This window comes from Pelobates fuscus, chromosome 4 (assembly GCF_036172605.1).
Source record: "Pelobates fuscus isolate aPelFus1 chromosome 4, aPelFus1.pri, whole genome shotgun sequence".
Lineage (NCBI taxonomy): Eukaryota > Metazoa > Chordata > Amphibia > Anura > Pelobatidae > Pelobates > Pelobates fuscus.
Genome location: NC_086320.1, coordinates 237,591,670 through 237,609,857, shown reverse-complemented (window position 1 = coordinate 237,609,857; position 18,188 = coordinate 237,591,670). Strand labels below are relative to the sequence as shown.

Below are 18,188 nucleotides of genomic sequence, written 5' to 3'. Positions count from 1 at the left end.
ACATTACTGAGTAGCTAGGTTCACCAATACATTATTCCACACACACACACACACACAAAATAAAAAAATATTAAATACAGGTTAATTCCAATCATTTTCCCCTGATTAATTCTACAAATAGTCTGCTTTTGTATGCAAATCACCTAGTGCATCACAAATCAAATACCAGGTTCTACATTTGCAGCAACAGGAGTTCACTAGTAGGCAAAGTTGAAAATCTGAGAAAATGCACAGCAAAACAATGCAGTGGCATCACAAGAAAAACTTAGGACCAAATCATTAAATGTGTCTATCCCAGTGGTTCCCAACCAAGCTCTCAAAGCACACCAACGGTACAGGTTTGTCTCCACAGTGGAACATTACTTGTACATTTCAAAATTCTGGTGTGCCTTGAGTACTAGTCTAAAACCCCATGTCTATTTCCCTTTTTGTAGGCAACATGACATCTGTCACAGTTAAATATATACATATAGTGTATAGGCGCTTCACAATTTAGATGACAAAATTTTTTTTGTAGTCAAACAAATCAACAAGCGGTGTGGCTGATATAGCAGTGCTTCCCAAAACACTTAAACATAGAAAACATAATACCACCATATAATTAAGTAGAAGTAGATGTTACCTAAAATATAAACATAAAACACAACATAGTGTGAACTGTAAACACACAAAAAAAAAAACTGAATAGACGTAGGACTACCACTCACATTTTCCAGAGCTGTACCAGGCTCTGTATAGCGGGCTCAAGGGTGCCAATTCAGGCTATTGAGTCCACTGTCAGTAGAAGAAGATGATGATGGGACTTAAAGTTGGTTTAAAATAAACTTAATGAAAAATATATAACATAAAACAACTTGAGGTACTATGGGGGTGGAACCAGGCATATAAATCCAATGTAGGTAATAAACAAAAGTTCCACTCACCACTATAGCTAGTAACCAGGAGTAAGTAAAAACCGGATATAAAACCAAATGTAAGTAAACCAAGTACAGCAAATGCATTTCCACTATAGGCCTTCTTCCAGTGCTGGTTACGGAGTCGCAGGGGTCTTCTTTATGTGTCTCGTCTTCACCAATCACCTGTGTGTGATTTCCCATTGACAGGACGTAATTTCCGGTATATACATATGACATCACTTCCACATTCTGGGAAATGGAACGCACATTGAAATGCAGCGTCCATAAGGAAGTTCCATCAGCCAGCAGTGGTCTTTAATTAGTGCAAGTCTTGAGAGTAGAATCTCTCTCCGAGATCAAAGAGAGCTTAAAGGCAGTCCATATTTTCTCACAATGTATATAGAGAACGATTTTTAGATCTCTTAAAATATTTACATATGATAGCAAAGATGGGCCGCTCCTGTGTTTTTCTAAAAAGAGTTTCCTGTGCGCTGAGACACTGTTTCATTTACCCCCTATGGATATTGTGAATGTGCTCTGCAATCCTGGTCTTAAATGCCCTAGTGGTCATTCCAATGTATTAAAGACCACATGGGCACCAAAGGAGGTATATGACATTAGTGGATTGGCAACTGAGTATTTGATGTATTTTAAAAGTCTGATTAGTGGAATATGAGGTAAAAGCTGTGTATTTTTGTTTCTTAACCCCTTCAGGATGGGTGATGGATGAGGGCCGTAATCCTGGGGAGACCCTTAACGCTGCGTGACGGACCTTGTCCGTCACACATTAAAATTAACCCCAGATCGCCGCGATCGCCCCTGCAGCAGTGATCGCTCTGACAGGCTGTCAGAGCGAGCACATGTGCTGCAGGGACTCACCATCCGCCTCTCTGCGCTTCCGGGTGCTGTGTGAAGTGCAGGGAGACGGATCAGTGATGATCTGCATCCTGTAAAAAAAAAAAAAAAAAAAAAAAATTGAAGCCATAATATCCCCCCCCCCCCCTTTACCCATTTTAATTAAAAATTAACCCCTTCCCTGTCAATTGATCACTGACTACAGTGATCAATTGGCAGGGTATACATTTTACTGTGATCTGATTTAAAAAAAAAAAAAAAAATTAACCCCTGAGGGTCAACTTTTATTTTTTGTAACCCTCAGGGGTTAGTTTAATTTTATTAATTTAAAAATATTAAAATGGTATATTTAGCTAGCTGGGGTGGGTGGAAGTTAGTGGGGAATTAGGGAATTTGGTGTTAGGCTAGCTAGGGGGTTAACGTAAAAAAAAAGTACAAAAAAAAGTTAAATGTTGTAATAAATATTTTTTTTAAAAAGTAGAAGAAATCCCACCCTCCTTTACCCAGTCCTAATAAAAATTAACCCCTTCCCTGCCAGTTGATAACTACCTACAGTGATCAAAATACAGATCACAGTATTATACTGTGATCCGATTTTTTTTTGTTAACCCCTTAGGGTTAACTTATTTTTATTTTTATTTTTTTAACCCTCAGGGGTCCAATTTATTTAATTCATTAATTTAAATATTTTAAAATGATATATTTTGCTAGCTGGGGTGGGTGAGAGTTATAGGAAATTGGGGAATTTTAACGTTAGTCCGGCTTACTGCTAGTTAGGGGTTAACGGTAAAAAAAAAAAAAAAAAGCTTATACAAATGCTAAATCTGTAAAAACAAGTTTTAAGAAAGTTTAGGAAAGTTTAAAAAAAATTATAAGCAAAAAAATGGTTTAAAAACTAGTTTTAGGGGGGCGGGGCCGGGCCGAATGGCCGCCATCAGCATGGGCTCCAGCGCTAAACTTCTGGAAGAAGCTCTTAATACAGCCCCAGGCCGCTCAAAAGCAGCATTCCCCGCCATCCCTAAAGGGGGAGAGGCCCCGACACCGACTCGATACCCGCACAAAACTCACTGCATACTGGGGAGGCAGAGAGGGACGTGTCTGGCCTACACGCGGCACCTGAACGCCGGCGTCCAGTCCTTGCAACATGGCGCCATGGAACTGCGCATTGCTGAGACACCCCGCCACACGATAAACGCTCCGACGCGGAGAAACCCTCGGCCCGGGGCACGGCCCTGCCCCCCCCCCCCCGGCCGGTGGGGGTCATCCCGGCCTCATGGCGACGACACGGGCCACAGCGGGAGCCCCCGCATGAGCTATGTGCTGAATGCCTACACTGGCGATAGCTGTGTGATGGACAGCCAGCCAGCAGAAAGGGACACTTACACAGAGGGGAGGACACACTTCCCTGAAGAGTTGGAGTAACTAAGAGAAATACCCACCAAGGGGAGCTGATCTGGACGGCCTGTGCGGAATTTGACACTGCTGAGCGCCGGCCGGACCCCCCGGGATTGCTACTGGCCCGCAGGACAAGTGAGTGCCCTGGCCTCTGGGTCTGTGGGGTCCCCAGGGAGCCATGTCCCTGATGCCGTGAGCCCTGTGGGGCGGGACAACGCGGCCCTTCCAGCGGACCGGTGGCTGGGAGCGGCGAGCACCGGCCCCAAGTGTGTGGCCGGCACCAGGAGAGACATTAGGACACGCGCTTCACTGGGTCTGAGGCGGTGATGGGGAGGTGCAGGGAGTGAGTGGCCCACGGACTCTAGGTGTGGGGGTCGAGTGGACTGATTCAGCTCCCGAGTGCCCACAGCACCGCGGAGGACTCGGGTGCTGGGCTGAAGTAGCCTCGGGGAGGATGGATGGAGACTCGAGGTCTTGGGTGATGCACTGCGACCGCGCCATGGGAGGCCCTCATTGGACTGACATCAAGACTGGTCTTGCTCCCGTATTGTTTTAACAGTTCTGTGCTTATTCTCTAGATGTGCTTGTAATCTGGAGCATATAGATTCTGTGGGCTCTATCTAAGGGACATTAGTTACCGCTTACCTGAGGGCACAAATTAAAGCCCTGCGACATGCTAACCTGTTTAAATGGGCAGAGGAGCAGCTACAATGCAACCAATTACGCCCCTAAACTCCCACTGTTTAATTCTCACATGATGTATAATGAAAGTCTGCTTACAGCTGCGAATTAAGACTTACTCTTAATTAATTTCCTTTCTACGTTATCACTTGTACTGTATGTGATTGCTGAGGCTAGGCCAGGGCAGAACCAAACATGTGCTATGTTACTGACCTACGTGCCAGGGCCACCTTAGGCGCAGCTAGAAATGCATTATATACCCATGATGTACAAACCTGCCCCAACAACCATACCGGAGTAATGGGCTAGATACAAGATGCTAATTGCCTCTATATGGTTATAGCAGCTGGGACACTGCGTTTAAACGCGGCCTCCCCAAGTTCAACTCCAGCTAAGAAATATAAATTCTCGTAAAGTGAATGTATGTTTAATGAATGACAACCGCATTTTACATAGGAAGCCCGACTATAGAACCCTTACCAGTACTGCGCTGTTGGTAACAGTATACAACAGACCATATATTCTCAGTTAATTTCGTTACTTAAATGAACAGGTCTCAAAGCTCCGATAGATCGGGACGCCTCAACATCTGAGATCAAGTTACTTATATAATTTTCATAAATGTTATTAATAGCTCTTATTTTGCTATAACGGTTGGAACGCAGCGCTTAAACGCCGCCTTCTCAAGTTAGATTTAAAATCCAGATATATACATTATATGAACGAACGCAACAGCTTCCATAATTGAGTAATTAGCTGACACAGGTCACCATTTGTTTTTCCTAGGGACGTGAATGTTGAAACGATATATCAGAAAACTCTGATCATGTGTTAGTTTTAAGCGTAGACATATGCCTCCCTGCAAAGTTCATGTACGTTTATATGATCTGCTCAATTCGCCTCTGCGCAGGCGACAATCTGCAACTACTCTTAAATACCGATGGTTAAGCCTCTGCGTAGGCGACTGTTCGCTCTCATGAAGAACTATTAGATGTAAGAATTCAAGACATGAAAACAATAAACATATTCAAAAAAAAAAACTAGTTTTAAAAAGTAAAAAAAGTAAAAAAAAAAAAAAATACATTTAAAAATGCTCATTACCACTACACCTGAAACAAACTAGAGAAAAAATGATCCCACGCTAAAGGTTCAAAATACACCTTTTGCATTACCCCAAGGTGTATTCTTTAATAAATAGTATGTGTTTGTGGGGAAGTTTCAATATCCAACCATCTAAACTACTCCAAAATGGAACACGGACACAGCGTAAAACGTGAAAGTTAGAAAAAAACTTAATGGCTGCGTCTCAAATGTGCCCCTGAGTATTGCTGTATTCAGATGACATAGCTGAGCAACATATGTAGTATTATACAGTCGTAGCACACAAGGTTTGCAAAATATACTTTGCAAACTCACTTTGTGTGTCAAAAAGGCGGAAAAAACGCTTATTACCACTACCCTTGGTACAAGCTAGCGGAAAAATTATCCCACGCTAAGGTTCAAAATATGCCTTTTGAAATACCCTGGGATGTATTCTTTAAGAAATGGTATGCTTTTATGGTGTAGTTGTAATATGTAGCCTGCTCAAGTGCTCCAAAGTGGGACATGGACGCATCAAAACCCTCCATGAAAATTCACACTTAAAAATCTGAACTTGTCACGTCTCTTTTACAGCACTGTAACTTCACAAAATAGTGTCTAGGTCATACATTGGGCATATTGTTTTACTCAGAAGACTTAGCGGAGCATAATTTGGGGGGTTTGAACTTAGTGGCACATATGAAATATACTAAATGCCCAGCAAAAAATGTAATGTAATGTATGTAAAAAATGCCCAAAATAATTTTTTACCACATACTTTGGCATATATTGGTGAAAAAATGGGGGCATGTTAAGGCACAATATGCACCATATGAGATACCCTGGAGTGTCTACTTTTACAAATGGTAGGCCTTTGTGGGGGTTTTTTGAACAGTCAAACTGTTATAATACCCCAAATTGAAGCATAGGCCCATTAAATCCATTTCTCAAAATTCTACTGTAAATACTGAAAAGGACAGGTCTCCTATATGGCACTGTAGCTTCACAAAATAGTGCCAAAGACAAAACAAGAAGAGGGAGATAACAGTGTTGTACACTGACGTCACTGGTTCCCCTAGAAAGTTACCGAGATATCCAAGGGCATGAACCCCAAATACCGTGATACAGAAAAAGAAGAAAGGATAAGGAGGGGTGGTTACTCCCTCCGCTATATGCGGGTGGATGTCCACTCCACCATGGGCTCACTCTTAAAAATACAAATTAATATGTATGGTACAACCTTTATCAAGTCAAAAACATATATATACAAACTAACTATAAGTGAAAACTTCAAAATGTGTGAAAAGTATAAAGTGAAAAACAAGTGTTAGTATACCTTTAAAAGTTGGGTAGAGTAAGTTGTAAAGAGCCACAAGGATGCCCGAAGTACAATTATGTTGAATACACAGCTTCCAATTACTTGGCTACGTATAGTACTTCAAACATATATTGTATGGCAAAAAAATTAACGAACATAGCTATAAATGGAGATCACTCTATTGATAGGATAAGAGGCTTGGGATTGCAAGTCTATACATCCCCACTACACTATATTATGCTGTTCTGTAGCCTCTGTGGGCAGGTTCTGTATTTATCTCAGACAGCAAGTTTCTGTATTTGATACTGTGTAAAGTATCAAGATAAAGTAAATTGCACGTGAACCTGCTACATTCAAATTAGTAATGTTGCAAGTTCCACATGTGCACACCTCCTGTTTATCTCCGAGTGCACCAGAGAGGGGGTGTAGTGTAGTGAGAGTCTTAATATCATTGATCAGACAGGATAAATGAGACCAGACAAAACCTGTGTAATTGAGTGGAGGATTATCAGGGTAGATTAGAGACACTGAACTGTATAGTCATGAAAAGAAAAAAGGAAAAAGCAGGTGCTTGGAGTACTGAATGAGGTGAATCTTCAAGTATATATCACCTACAGTTAAAAAAAATCGCCTATCCGCCAAATAAAGAGACAGTGCTACTACACCTGAATTGAAAAAACCTCCTATTAACTCAGAATGTTCACAGACGTATTCTCTCTATCTCCCACTGCTGCTTCAAGGCAGCCTGTCAAACTAGCTTGCCCAACGCCCCCGAGTCTCCATGAAACACTCTATATAATCAGCTAAGTCCCCCAGTATTAAAACAAGTCGTCACCGAGAAACGCTCAACGCGCATTTCGGCGTGCTGTCACGCCTTTGTCAAGAGCTCCCGGCATAGAGGGATAGGACCGGATATAAACGGCATATAACCCCGCCTCCGGTTTCACCTGGCCTATCAGAGACCGTCATTGTGGGTTAATACTGCCCCCTTCGCCACAATGTCTCTCTTCACAGGGGGCATGGGTTGCTATGGTTGCTCGGTACTTGTACCATATTAGTCAGCCAGTGTCCCCTACTCCTAAGACACAGGATCTAGGGGTTTTACATTACCGGCTAAAACTCTGATCATATATAGAGGCGGGAGTTAAGTACATCCCTGCTTGTCATCGGATATCGATGTTATTCTTAGGGTAACATACTATGTCCATCATTATATAGCAGTGCATATGTCAGGATACAATAGATATATATCTACACTGGAGGTGGTACCCTTTATAGAGAGCGCATATAGTTCCCATAAATGGATCTATGGCACATCTAGAATATAAGTGTTATTCACATACACCTATCAATCATCAGGGAAACCAGGAGATCGTTCATGTGCAGAATTAGATTCTGCATGCATAAGGTATGTAGGGGACTCCCATCCTGAATCTTGTTTATATCCCTTGAGTTCTATAGTGGCCATAATATTATCACAGCCCAAATGTATCATCAAAGTGCACCTAATGGGTCTATTTCAGACCCATGGCCGACCAACTATTTCCATATTTAAAGGGGTATACTCTGTGGATTATATCATGCCTATCCTCTAGGTGTGCTCAATTCACATGTTTTCAGGGTGCACCCAATTTATGTCCTATCGCTATTACCAGGTTACAGTTGCATATACCATATAAACAGAATGAAGTAATCAAAAACGATATACAGAGGGTTTATAAAGAAACCCGAACAAGCAGATTAAAATTCAATGTTAAGGTCAACTCAACATACAATATACACAGAATACACAAAAATTTACCCTACATAGAGATTTGTTCAGAAAAACGTCCTATGGATAGATCTTTAGATAAATGGAGAGAACGTAAACCCCTCATAAAGTCCCCTAGGGTTAAGAGTTTTAAATTTATATATCCACCTGCATTCTTTTTGGTGTAATATTTTATCAAAGTCCCCCCGTCTTTGGTCCAATTTGACCAGTTCTAAGCCGCAGAACCTAATCTCCTTAGATATACCGTCATGTTGTTCTGGAGATTGGAGTTTCCAGTCGGTTCTTTGGAGATCTCACATGTTCCTTGATCCGTTCTTTGAACGATCTAAAGGTCTTCCCCACAACTGTAACCTGGTAATAGCATACTTTTTTTTCCAATTAATCTATTTTTGTTTTTTTTAAACTGCCTTTTCTTCAAATACTGCCGTGTCACATAGGAACTGGCCCTTAGGGATGTTCTGTAACCGCGGACTGTAATGGCAGCTAGATGTGTCGATGTAGCAGTTGTCATCGGCTTTCTTAAAGAAGGTTTGTTTTCATAACCTGATTTTCAATATATATTGTTAGGTCAAGAAAGTTGATGTCAACTGGCTACATTCACTAGTAATTTTGATATCTGGATGATTGTGGTTAAGAAAATCTAAAAAGGGCTTTAGTAACTCTTCTTTACCTTGCCAGATAAAGAAAATATCATCTATGAACCTGCGATAGAGAAACAGATTCTGCACCCAGCTACTGTCCCCTATTAGGAATTTATTTTCCCAGTGTGCCATAAAAAGATTGGCACAGTTGGACACGAATCTGGTTCCCATTGTGGTTCCTTGTAGTCGCAGAAAAAACTTCTCATCAAACCAAAAAACAGCAATTTTACTTACCGTAAATTCCTTTTTTCTTTGTATAGTGGCAGTACTCACAGTTGGGATGTTCCTTCCAATCTGGGACAAGAAGCTCCCCCTTCTTCCGGTTTTTATGCCTGTGCTCCGCCTGCTGCCTCCATAAATCCTGTATGCCCTGAACACACGCCAGTAATAAAAAAGAACCCAAACGGAGACTGAATCATGCAAAATACATTTAATCTATACAAAAAAGTGGAGGGAAAGCCAGTACTGCCACTATACAAAGAAAAAAGGAATTTACGGTAAGTAAAATTGCTGTTTTTCCCTTCGTATAGTGGCAGTACTCACAGTTGGGATATAACAAGATCCCCGTAAAAACGAAAGGGTGGGAACTCAGCAGGCCACAGCTTGCAACACCTTACGCCCAAATTCAGCCTCAGATGATGAGAATATGTCCAGCCTATAATGCTTGATAAAGGTATGCAATGAAGACCAGGTAGCCGCTTTGCAGATGTCTTCAGGCGAAGCCGCAGCTCTTTCAGCCCATGAGGTAGCCATAGCCCTAGTTGAATGAGCCCTCAATGGAAATTTTAGGGGAATCCCTTTGGAGCGATAGGCCAACCTGATGGTATTTGTCAGCCATCTAGCTAATGAGGTTCCAGAGACAGCATTACCCACACATTTGCCTTGAAAGTAGACGAAAAGATGATCTGAGGATCTAAACTCCCGAGTTTTATGAAGGTAGCATTTCAGGGATCTCCTAACATCAAGGAGATGCCATTTCTTTTCCAGCTCAGATGTGGGCGATTGACAAAAGGCCGGCAGAACAATAGGCTGGTTGATCGAAGCACTTGAAATAACCTTAGGCAAAAAAGAAGGTCTGGGATGTAGAACTACTTTCTCTTGATGAAAAATGGTGAATTCCGGCGAAGATGATAGAGCTCGGATTTCACCAATTCTCCTAGCGGAGGTAACCACCACCAGGAAGGCCGTCTTGAAGGTAAGGAATTTGATGGAGACTTGAAACAAAGGTTCAAATGGTGGTTCACAAAGGGCCTGAAGAACCAGAGACAAATCCCATGTAGGAAAGGAAACCAGCCTGGGAGGCCTCTTCAACCGTATGGACTTAATAAACCTTCGAACAAGAGGGTTAGATGCAATATCCTGAACCAGGAAGTGACTAAGCGCAGAAATCTGGCCCTTGAGTGTAGACACCCCTAGGCCGGCTTCAAACCCATCTTGCAAAAAAGAAAGAATTTTCGGAACTGAGGCTTTGGCCGGATCAGAATTCCGTAAAAAATTAATTAAATTTAATTATAATTAAAAAAAAATTATAAAAATGTCCACCCCCCACAAAGGCTCTGCATCACATACACAAACACACTCTGCATCACACACACACACACACATCACTCATACACACACACACTGCATTTATTAAATATACACACACTGTAAATAAATATTCAATTGATATAATTTTTGGGGGATATAATTTTATTTAGAAATTTACCAGTAGCTGCTGCATTTCCCACCCTAGTCTTATACTCGAGTCAATAAGTTTTCCCAGTTTTGGGGGGTAAAATTAGGGGTATCGACTTATATTCAGTTTGATTGCAAAGGATAAGTTATTGCAAAGGATAAGTTTGATGCCAGCCAAGATAAATATAATGTGTAATCTCTAATTTTAGATGATTTATTTTTACCTATTTAATACCTATCTCTCCCTCCCTTATATGCCGACTCTTCCAAATATTTTTTACACAAAGATTTTATTATTTTTATATTATTTTTACTTTTGTATACATCTCTGATGACATTGAGTTCGTTACTTGTCCGTTTTAATTATATATTTTTTATTTTTTCAAATTTATTTAATATTCAAGTAGCGGAGCATTTGGGAAATAGTGATCACAATATTGCAATTTTTTAAATAAACTTTAAAAAGCAAAAGCACGTGGGGTATACTAAAATGCATAATTTTAAAAAAGCCAATTTCAATAAGATTAGGGCAGCTCTACAACATATCGACTGGCATAAATTCCTTAGTGAAAAAAACACTGAGGATAAATGAAAGCTCTTCAAACAAATATTAGAAAGGTACATTTCCCGCGGAGCCTGACCTCTGTAAGAGATGGACGCTTAGTCCTACAGCTCTCTCTCCCCCGTGAAAAATATCCGCTAACATCAGCTACCACAGGCACTTTACAGCCACATAAACAGCTCACCCACGCTATTAGGACTGGGCACATCCACACAGTCATGGCAAAAAAATAAAAAATAAACGGCAACGGACTCCCTCAGTGGCCACATTATTCCTCTCTCAGAGCGCGCCACAGCGACCATCTTGCTTGCAACACATGGAGGGATCCAGCTCCACAGCCAACATAAAGGCACACACAGCGGCAGAATTCAAATGGCACATACTAGACCTGAAGGGGGACCTTGAGGCCCTCACAAACAGGACCAACCAAGCAGAGGCCCGGATCGCCATGTTGTCTGTGACCACTACATCCTGCTCCCAGGATGCCTACCTACACCGCAAAATAGCAGCATTAGATGAGGGAATGGAGGATTTAAACAATAGATCCAGGCGAAACAATATTCGTATCAGAGGACTACCGGAAACCGTACCCAACGAGCACCTGCAAGCCATACTCACTGACCTGTTCAAAGCCCTGTTGCCGAATGCCTCCAAATCAGGATCTGGTAATAGACAGGGCCCACAGAGCCCTTCGCCCTCCAGCGTTGAACCCAGCAAACCCGCGAGACGTCATAATCCACCTTCACCACTTCCCAATTAAAGAGCGGATTATCTACCAAGCGCACCAGCGCCCACCAACGTTCCAGGAATGCAGGCTCACCTTCTTTCAAGACCTGGCACCCACGACCCTTAAAAAAGTAGGGACCACAAGCAGCTGACGCTGACCCTCAACCACCATGGTATCAAATACATGTGGAGTCACCCCTTCAAACTAGTGGTCCGCAAAGATGACCAGACTCCTGTACTTTCCAATGTGGCCGAAAAAGCCCCTTTTGCTGAGTCTCTGGGCCTCAAGCTACTACTCCACCACCAACAATTCCACTGGGACCGAGGGGTGGTCCCCGGATTCCGGCGGAGACCAACAGCCACTCATCTCGACGCACACCGAGGAAAATTGCTCCCAAGATGCCCCACGAGAGAGAGGCCAACGACAGCCTTAAAGGCGGCATTTGATCAAGCAGGGACTCACACCCTCCAGCACATGCTAGGTCACCAAGGGTTGGACCCGGGGCCAGAGATCACCATCTCACCACAGTACTCTTCCCTAGCTACCCACTGGGGCCAGGGGCCATTCCACATTCCCCCCAGCACACAGGTAGGCAGCTTTACGACAAAGCAAGTCAGGGTGATACACCGCAGCCTCATCTATCGGTCCATAGCGGTCCTATCCCCCACCCTCACTCCCAGGAACACCCATATAGCCACGAAGGGCCTAACTGCACCTCCAAAAACAAACTCTTCGACCCAAGACCAGGTTGGGGGTCCCTTCTAACTCAGGAGAACCAAACACTCACGAGTCCATGTGGGCCCACATACAACTGGAGGGGCATAGTGAGGACAGGGATCGAGGCAGGGGTTGATAAAACCCTTAGATTGTCCTCCATTAGAACCCAAGGGGCACCGGGAGCCATCCCCCCCAGATGATCACTGGGGAAGGTTGGAAGCACCTGCCCACACCTTGGTAACTGTGGAGAACCCCCCAGTAGAGGAACACAAGGGCCATCAATTACAAGTTAGGCCCTGCCACCGCCTCTTCCCCCCTCATCATATGGTAGTTGGGGAGACTTCAACGCGGTCCTGTCTCCAGCAGTACACAGAAAGAGACTACCGTCACTGCTGGCGAAACCCCACCCATGGCGAAACTAACAAACTGCTACAGTCCTTCGTGACAGAAACTAACCTACTAGACGCCTGGAGAATCCAACATCCCTTGACATTAGACTTCACATTCTTCTCCCACCCGCACACCTCCTACTCCCGCATTGACATGTTCCTGATTTCCCCTCCCTGTCGCCGCAGGTCGACAAGACAACGATCTGCCAGATTACATGGTCTGACCATGCAGACTTAACCACCATTACGCTCCCGCACGCAAATAGACCAAGGTCATGGTGACTCAACTCAACACTCCTCCATTTCCCGCATGTTAGGGAGACAATTTGCAAGGACATACAGGACTATTTCATGACAAATAACGACTCCGTAACCTCGGATAGCACCCTATGGACTGCTCACAAAGCAGTGATCAGGGGGAATATCATCTCAACGGCTTTGGCCCACAAAAAAACAAACTCGCACAACTGGAACTCCATCTCTCGGAACTCCGTAAGGTGGAACTCCTACACAAACAACCCCACCCAGACCTCAAACAACTCCAGACACATAGACAAGCCATCCAAACATTCATGGATCAGGACTTTAAAAAAGTATTACAATGGACGAGGCAATTATTTTACGAGAAATCCAATAAGGCAGACAGACTGTGATAACACGAGACGGATGAGTGACCTGATCTGGGCAGCCACGCACAGAGATATCCCCACACTGCTACTCTCACTCAACGCGGAAAAAGCGTTCGATCACATACTATGGCCATACCTATTCGCTACGCTAACGAAATACGGCTTCCCTAGATCATTCCTAGAGGAAATACTGGGCCCATACTCCCATCCATTGGGACGTCTTCTTATTCCCAAAGCCCGCCCTACCCCATTCCGCATATACAACGGCACGAGACATGGCTGATCCCTTTCCCCCCTCCTCTTTGCCCTATCCTTGGAGCCTCTCTTGCAAAAGATACGGAACAACCCCAGTATCAAAGGTATTAGAATAAGATATAAAGAATACTAAATAGCCGCATATGCGGATGACCTACTACTGACCCTGACCAAACCCATAACCTCCCTACCCCCTCTCCTGGCCCTCAGACGACTATGCCAAAATTCCCCTCCAGCTACGCTCAACATTGCAAAAGACATACCCATTCCGATTCCAGGAAAAATGCATCCAATACCTAAGTATACACTTACCAGTAGACCTACAATCCACGTACCAATTGAACTACCTCCCGCTGCTGGAATTGGCAAATTATGAACTGCAGTCCTGGCAAAAATTGTCTATATTCTGACAAGGCAGACTGGTCTCAGTGAAAATGAACTTGCTTCAACTGGTTCCTATACTTGATTTAAGCCCTCCCCATCCCAATATCCAAAACCGACTTTAAATCCCTCCAAACACAGATACATTTATCTGGGCAGGAAAAGAGTCAGGAAAAAAACGAATCACACTATACCCCCCACATAAAAAAAAAGGCAGCCTCGGCCTACCGAACTTCTGGTCCTGCAACCAAGCGGCCCAACTAGCGCAAATACAAAACCTTCATGCCCCAGCCCCAGTTATGGGTGGATTTGAAACATGACTGTGGAGAAAGTAACCTCGCCACGTGTTCTTGGAGGAGCCTGTTTGCCACCCTTCTGCCTCAGGACTATGGGCCATGCACAAAGGCTCATAAAAGACCTTATTGATGTCTTCATGGCTGTTCTGCATTCCCCTCCTATTTTAACATTGTCCCGTTCGACTACCAAACAACCGCACGAACCAGGGACCACCCGGGAGCTTGTTAACACCTATTAACAACTTGGAACGTTTATCACCGCAGTGTTCTAATTGTTTGTCTGGGTACCAACAATTCCTACGGACAACCATGATGTGGCGGCCATCTTGTTCGCATGAACGCAAGCAGCGTTGTGTGGGCATGAATCTCAGGGAACTAAAATCAGACACAGAAACTCCCAACTTCAAGATTCTTTTGTGTCTGGTATTGTACCGGAGGATTGGCGTAAGGCAGGTGTCGTTCATCTATTTAAAAAGGGTTCAAAATCCTTTTCTGGAAACTACAGACCTGTGAGCTTAACTTTTGTAACTGGGAAGATATTTGAAGGGCTATTAAGGGATAATATTCAGGAATTCATTGGAAAGCACTTTATTAGCAATAATTAGCATAGTTTTATGAAACATAGGTCATGCCAAACTAACTTGATTGCATTTTATGAAGAAGTAGGTAGAAGTATAGATCAGAGAAGAGACAGGCAAGAAAAGAGGAGGGACAAAAAACAAAATACACAAATGCATATTGGCACTGCACACACAAATAGCAATGCATTGAAAGTGCACACAGCAACATGTGACTAAGTAGTACGTTTAAAGAATGCATACATCTGCAAAATTATAAATATGCATTACCAACATTACACAAATGAAAACTATTCATGTAAGTTAAAAAATAAGAAAAGGAAAGGGGAAAAAAAAGAATATTATAGGAAATATATGCAATGCAGTCACCCTAGCCATGGCTTGCTTGCCCTATTTAGAGTATCCTATTTATTTATTTATTTATTTACTATTGTACTTGCATATTTGGAGCAGTGCTGCCCACATTACATTCAAGTATTTAAATAAATTACAGGAAGTGAAATTTAAACAACTTATACTAGTTTAAGAAAAACCAAAGTAACAACATCCACATATAACTTGCACCGTAACCACTAGATTAAGCTGTAGAGGTGATGGTGCTTGAAACGTCCCTTTATAACCCTAAATAGAGGCCTTAGATGCAACAAAGTTGCTCTGATACAAAACAGGGTTACATGGGTAAATTTAAGGGCATAAACACAGGGCCCCACAGGAGAGCAATCAGGACCATGTCTTTTGTTGTGAAAAAAAAAATGTATACTGTATAAATGAATAATGTTTTTTTATTAGCAAAACTATACAAATGAACTTAAGTAGAATAAGTGCCAAGAATATACCTGGAGTGTCCCTTTAAGCAGTCTGACTAACAGACATATCACTTGTCTACTATGCTGTGGATAATTGTCTTCTTGGATTATGTAACTAATTGCATTGATTGTTAAAGGGATACTCTAGGCATCAAACAAAATTTAGCTTAAAGAAACAATATAGTCAGCAGAAAAACTACAGCTTAATGTAGTTGGTCTGGTGACTATCGACAGTCCCTCCAGGCATTTTCATGTAACCACTGCCTTTTCAGAGAAAAGACAGTGTCTACATTGTCCCCTAAGCACACCTCCAGTAGCCAAAAAGAGGTACTTCCTGAGGCAGTGTTGCACAGTGTGGACTTTCCTCATAGAGATGCATTGATTCAATGCATCTCTTTGAGGAGAAGCTGATGGGCCTGGCCAGCATTTGGCCCCACCCACTCCCCACCCTTCTTATGGGAAAGCATTGGATTGGCTGAAATCATCAATTCTGATTTCAGCCAAGAAGGCAGATCGGTGGCAGGGCCAGCGCACCCATGCGGCACTGGAAAAAAGGTTTGTTTTATTACATTTTAAGGGGGAAAAGGAGGAGCAAGCCACCTAAATGGTTGATTTAACACTAGAGGGTCAAAAATACAGGTTTGTGTTCCTGACCCTATAGTGTTCCTTTACTGAAGCAGTTTCGGTGTATAGATCATGCCCCTGCAGTCTCACTGCTGAATTCTCTGCCACTTAGGAGTTAAATCACTTTTGTTTCTGTTTATGCAGTCCTAGCCCCTGGATGTCATTGACACAGCCTGCATTTAAAAAAAAGGTTTCATTTTTCAATCAATCTTTAACGTACATTAGAAGCTTTTATCTCTTGCTCTGTGTAGCAGACTCCATTCCCTTATGTTCGGTTATCAGTACCCCCTTGTTCGTCTCCCAAAAGATATGTGTGGTCCCTTGTTATGCCCCAATGAACACCGACCTCCCCTGACTGTTAACCACAAATTAACGATGTAACACCTTCGCTTGAGTGCTTTCCCTGGGTCTCCCGAACACAGGCAGCTGTACTTCAATGCCTGGAACAGTTTTCAGCCTCGTGTTGCCGCGAACCCGGGCCAAGATGGTACCGCTGCCCGTCCCACTTCCCTACGACCTAGACGAATAGCGTTCGGGAGATAGGATCTACCGAACAGAGGGAGCATTCGCTCCATAGCAGCCAGGGTGAGCGTTCTTAGGAGTTAGCACAGGAACCCCCGAAAGCAAACCAGCCACTCTACCCAATTCTCTGGAACTGTTTTGGGCTATCACCTCATGGCCGGTCAAAACTGTGTTTGACGATAACTTTCGTTCTACCGAACCGATTTGAGCACTTTTTGCATATATGTTGTGTGCTCAGATTGGGGCTATTCAGGAATATGATTTTTGTGGGATTCCTGTACTGTTTTCTTGTATTTTGGGGGAACAATAAAAATAGATGTAAGTTTCTGTATTTGAGAGATAATGGAGTTCTACTAATTGGAACTCAAGTATCTATCAAACACAGAAGCTCTTGGGAAAGAAAACCTTGTATTCTTGACTTGGAAACCCCATGCTAGGCTAAATCAGTTGTACTCCCAGAACTGTGTGTCATCCAGTTGCTGGGAAGGAGGTAGGCTATTTACTTGGCATTATCTTGTTCCTAATTCTACTTTTGATGATCCAGCGGAGGAAAGTCCCTGCCAGGACCAGGGCTCTGCTACACTCTGTAAATGGAACGTTAATCACACACACTAGAGGTTCCTGTAGAAGGAAGGTCAAGAAGGCTACTACCAGAGCACGAGAAGAAATAAGAAATAAGAAATTATAGATTAAACAGACTGTGCAAAAAAGGACCTAATATATCTAGGTAACTTTTCAGCAAGTGCTTAGGAAGGCTGTGTAAGTCACATGCAGGGAGGTGTGACTAAGGATGAAGTGATTTCACTCCTAGCAGAGAGCTGAGTGGTGAGGCTGCATGGGCATGACCAAAGTAAGAAGGCAAAATGTTAAAAGCCAGTGACTGGTGCCAGGGTTCTCTTGATTGTACTGGTTATGATAGATGCAGTAACTCTTTAAGCATCAAAATAAATGAGAAAAAGACACAACTGTGTCAATTTGCCCTAAAAAAATAAAAAATCATGTATGGCTTTTTTGATAAAAGGAGATAACTTTTTCACTTTGGGAATCCAAAACAGTAAATCACCAAAGTTGTCTAGACTTAAAAGGGTAGTCCAGACATCAACCCCATGCTTACTGTGATAGCAGCTTCACCTCGTTGACGAGGCCCAAAAAAGGCTGAAATGATCATCCAGAGTTGCTGCATAGCTCGAGGAGAGGGAACTTGCCGGCATTTCAGATCTAGTCTGCCATAATGGGCAGTATCAGTCTAATATGTCAATGGGTCCTGAGGTTTCTCTGAGCCTTTGCCTGTTCTAAGAGTTCTCATATTCTTTGTTTTAGCTGTCTAGACTAAGCCAATAAGCAAACTACTGTAAGTTTCGTAATACTGAAAACCGAACATTACTTGC

At 42.9% G+C, this 18,188-nt stretch overlaps 1 protein-coding gene across 1 annotated transcript in view; it reads right to left on the bottom strand.

The window, feature by feature from the left end:
* The window catches only part of GLB1 (galactosidase beta 1), a 256,457-nt gene that overhangs the window by 167,658 nt on the left and 70,611 nt on the right, over positions 1 to 18,188 (bottom strand). The gene's annotated exons all lie outside the window — the stretch shown is intronic.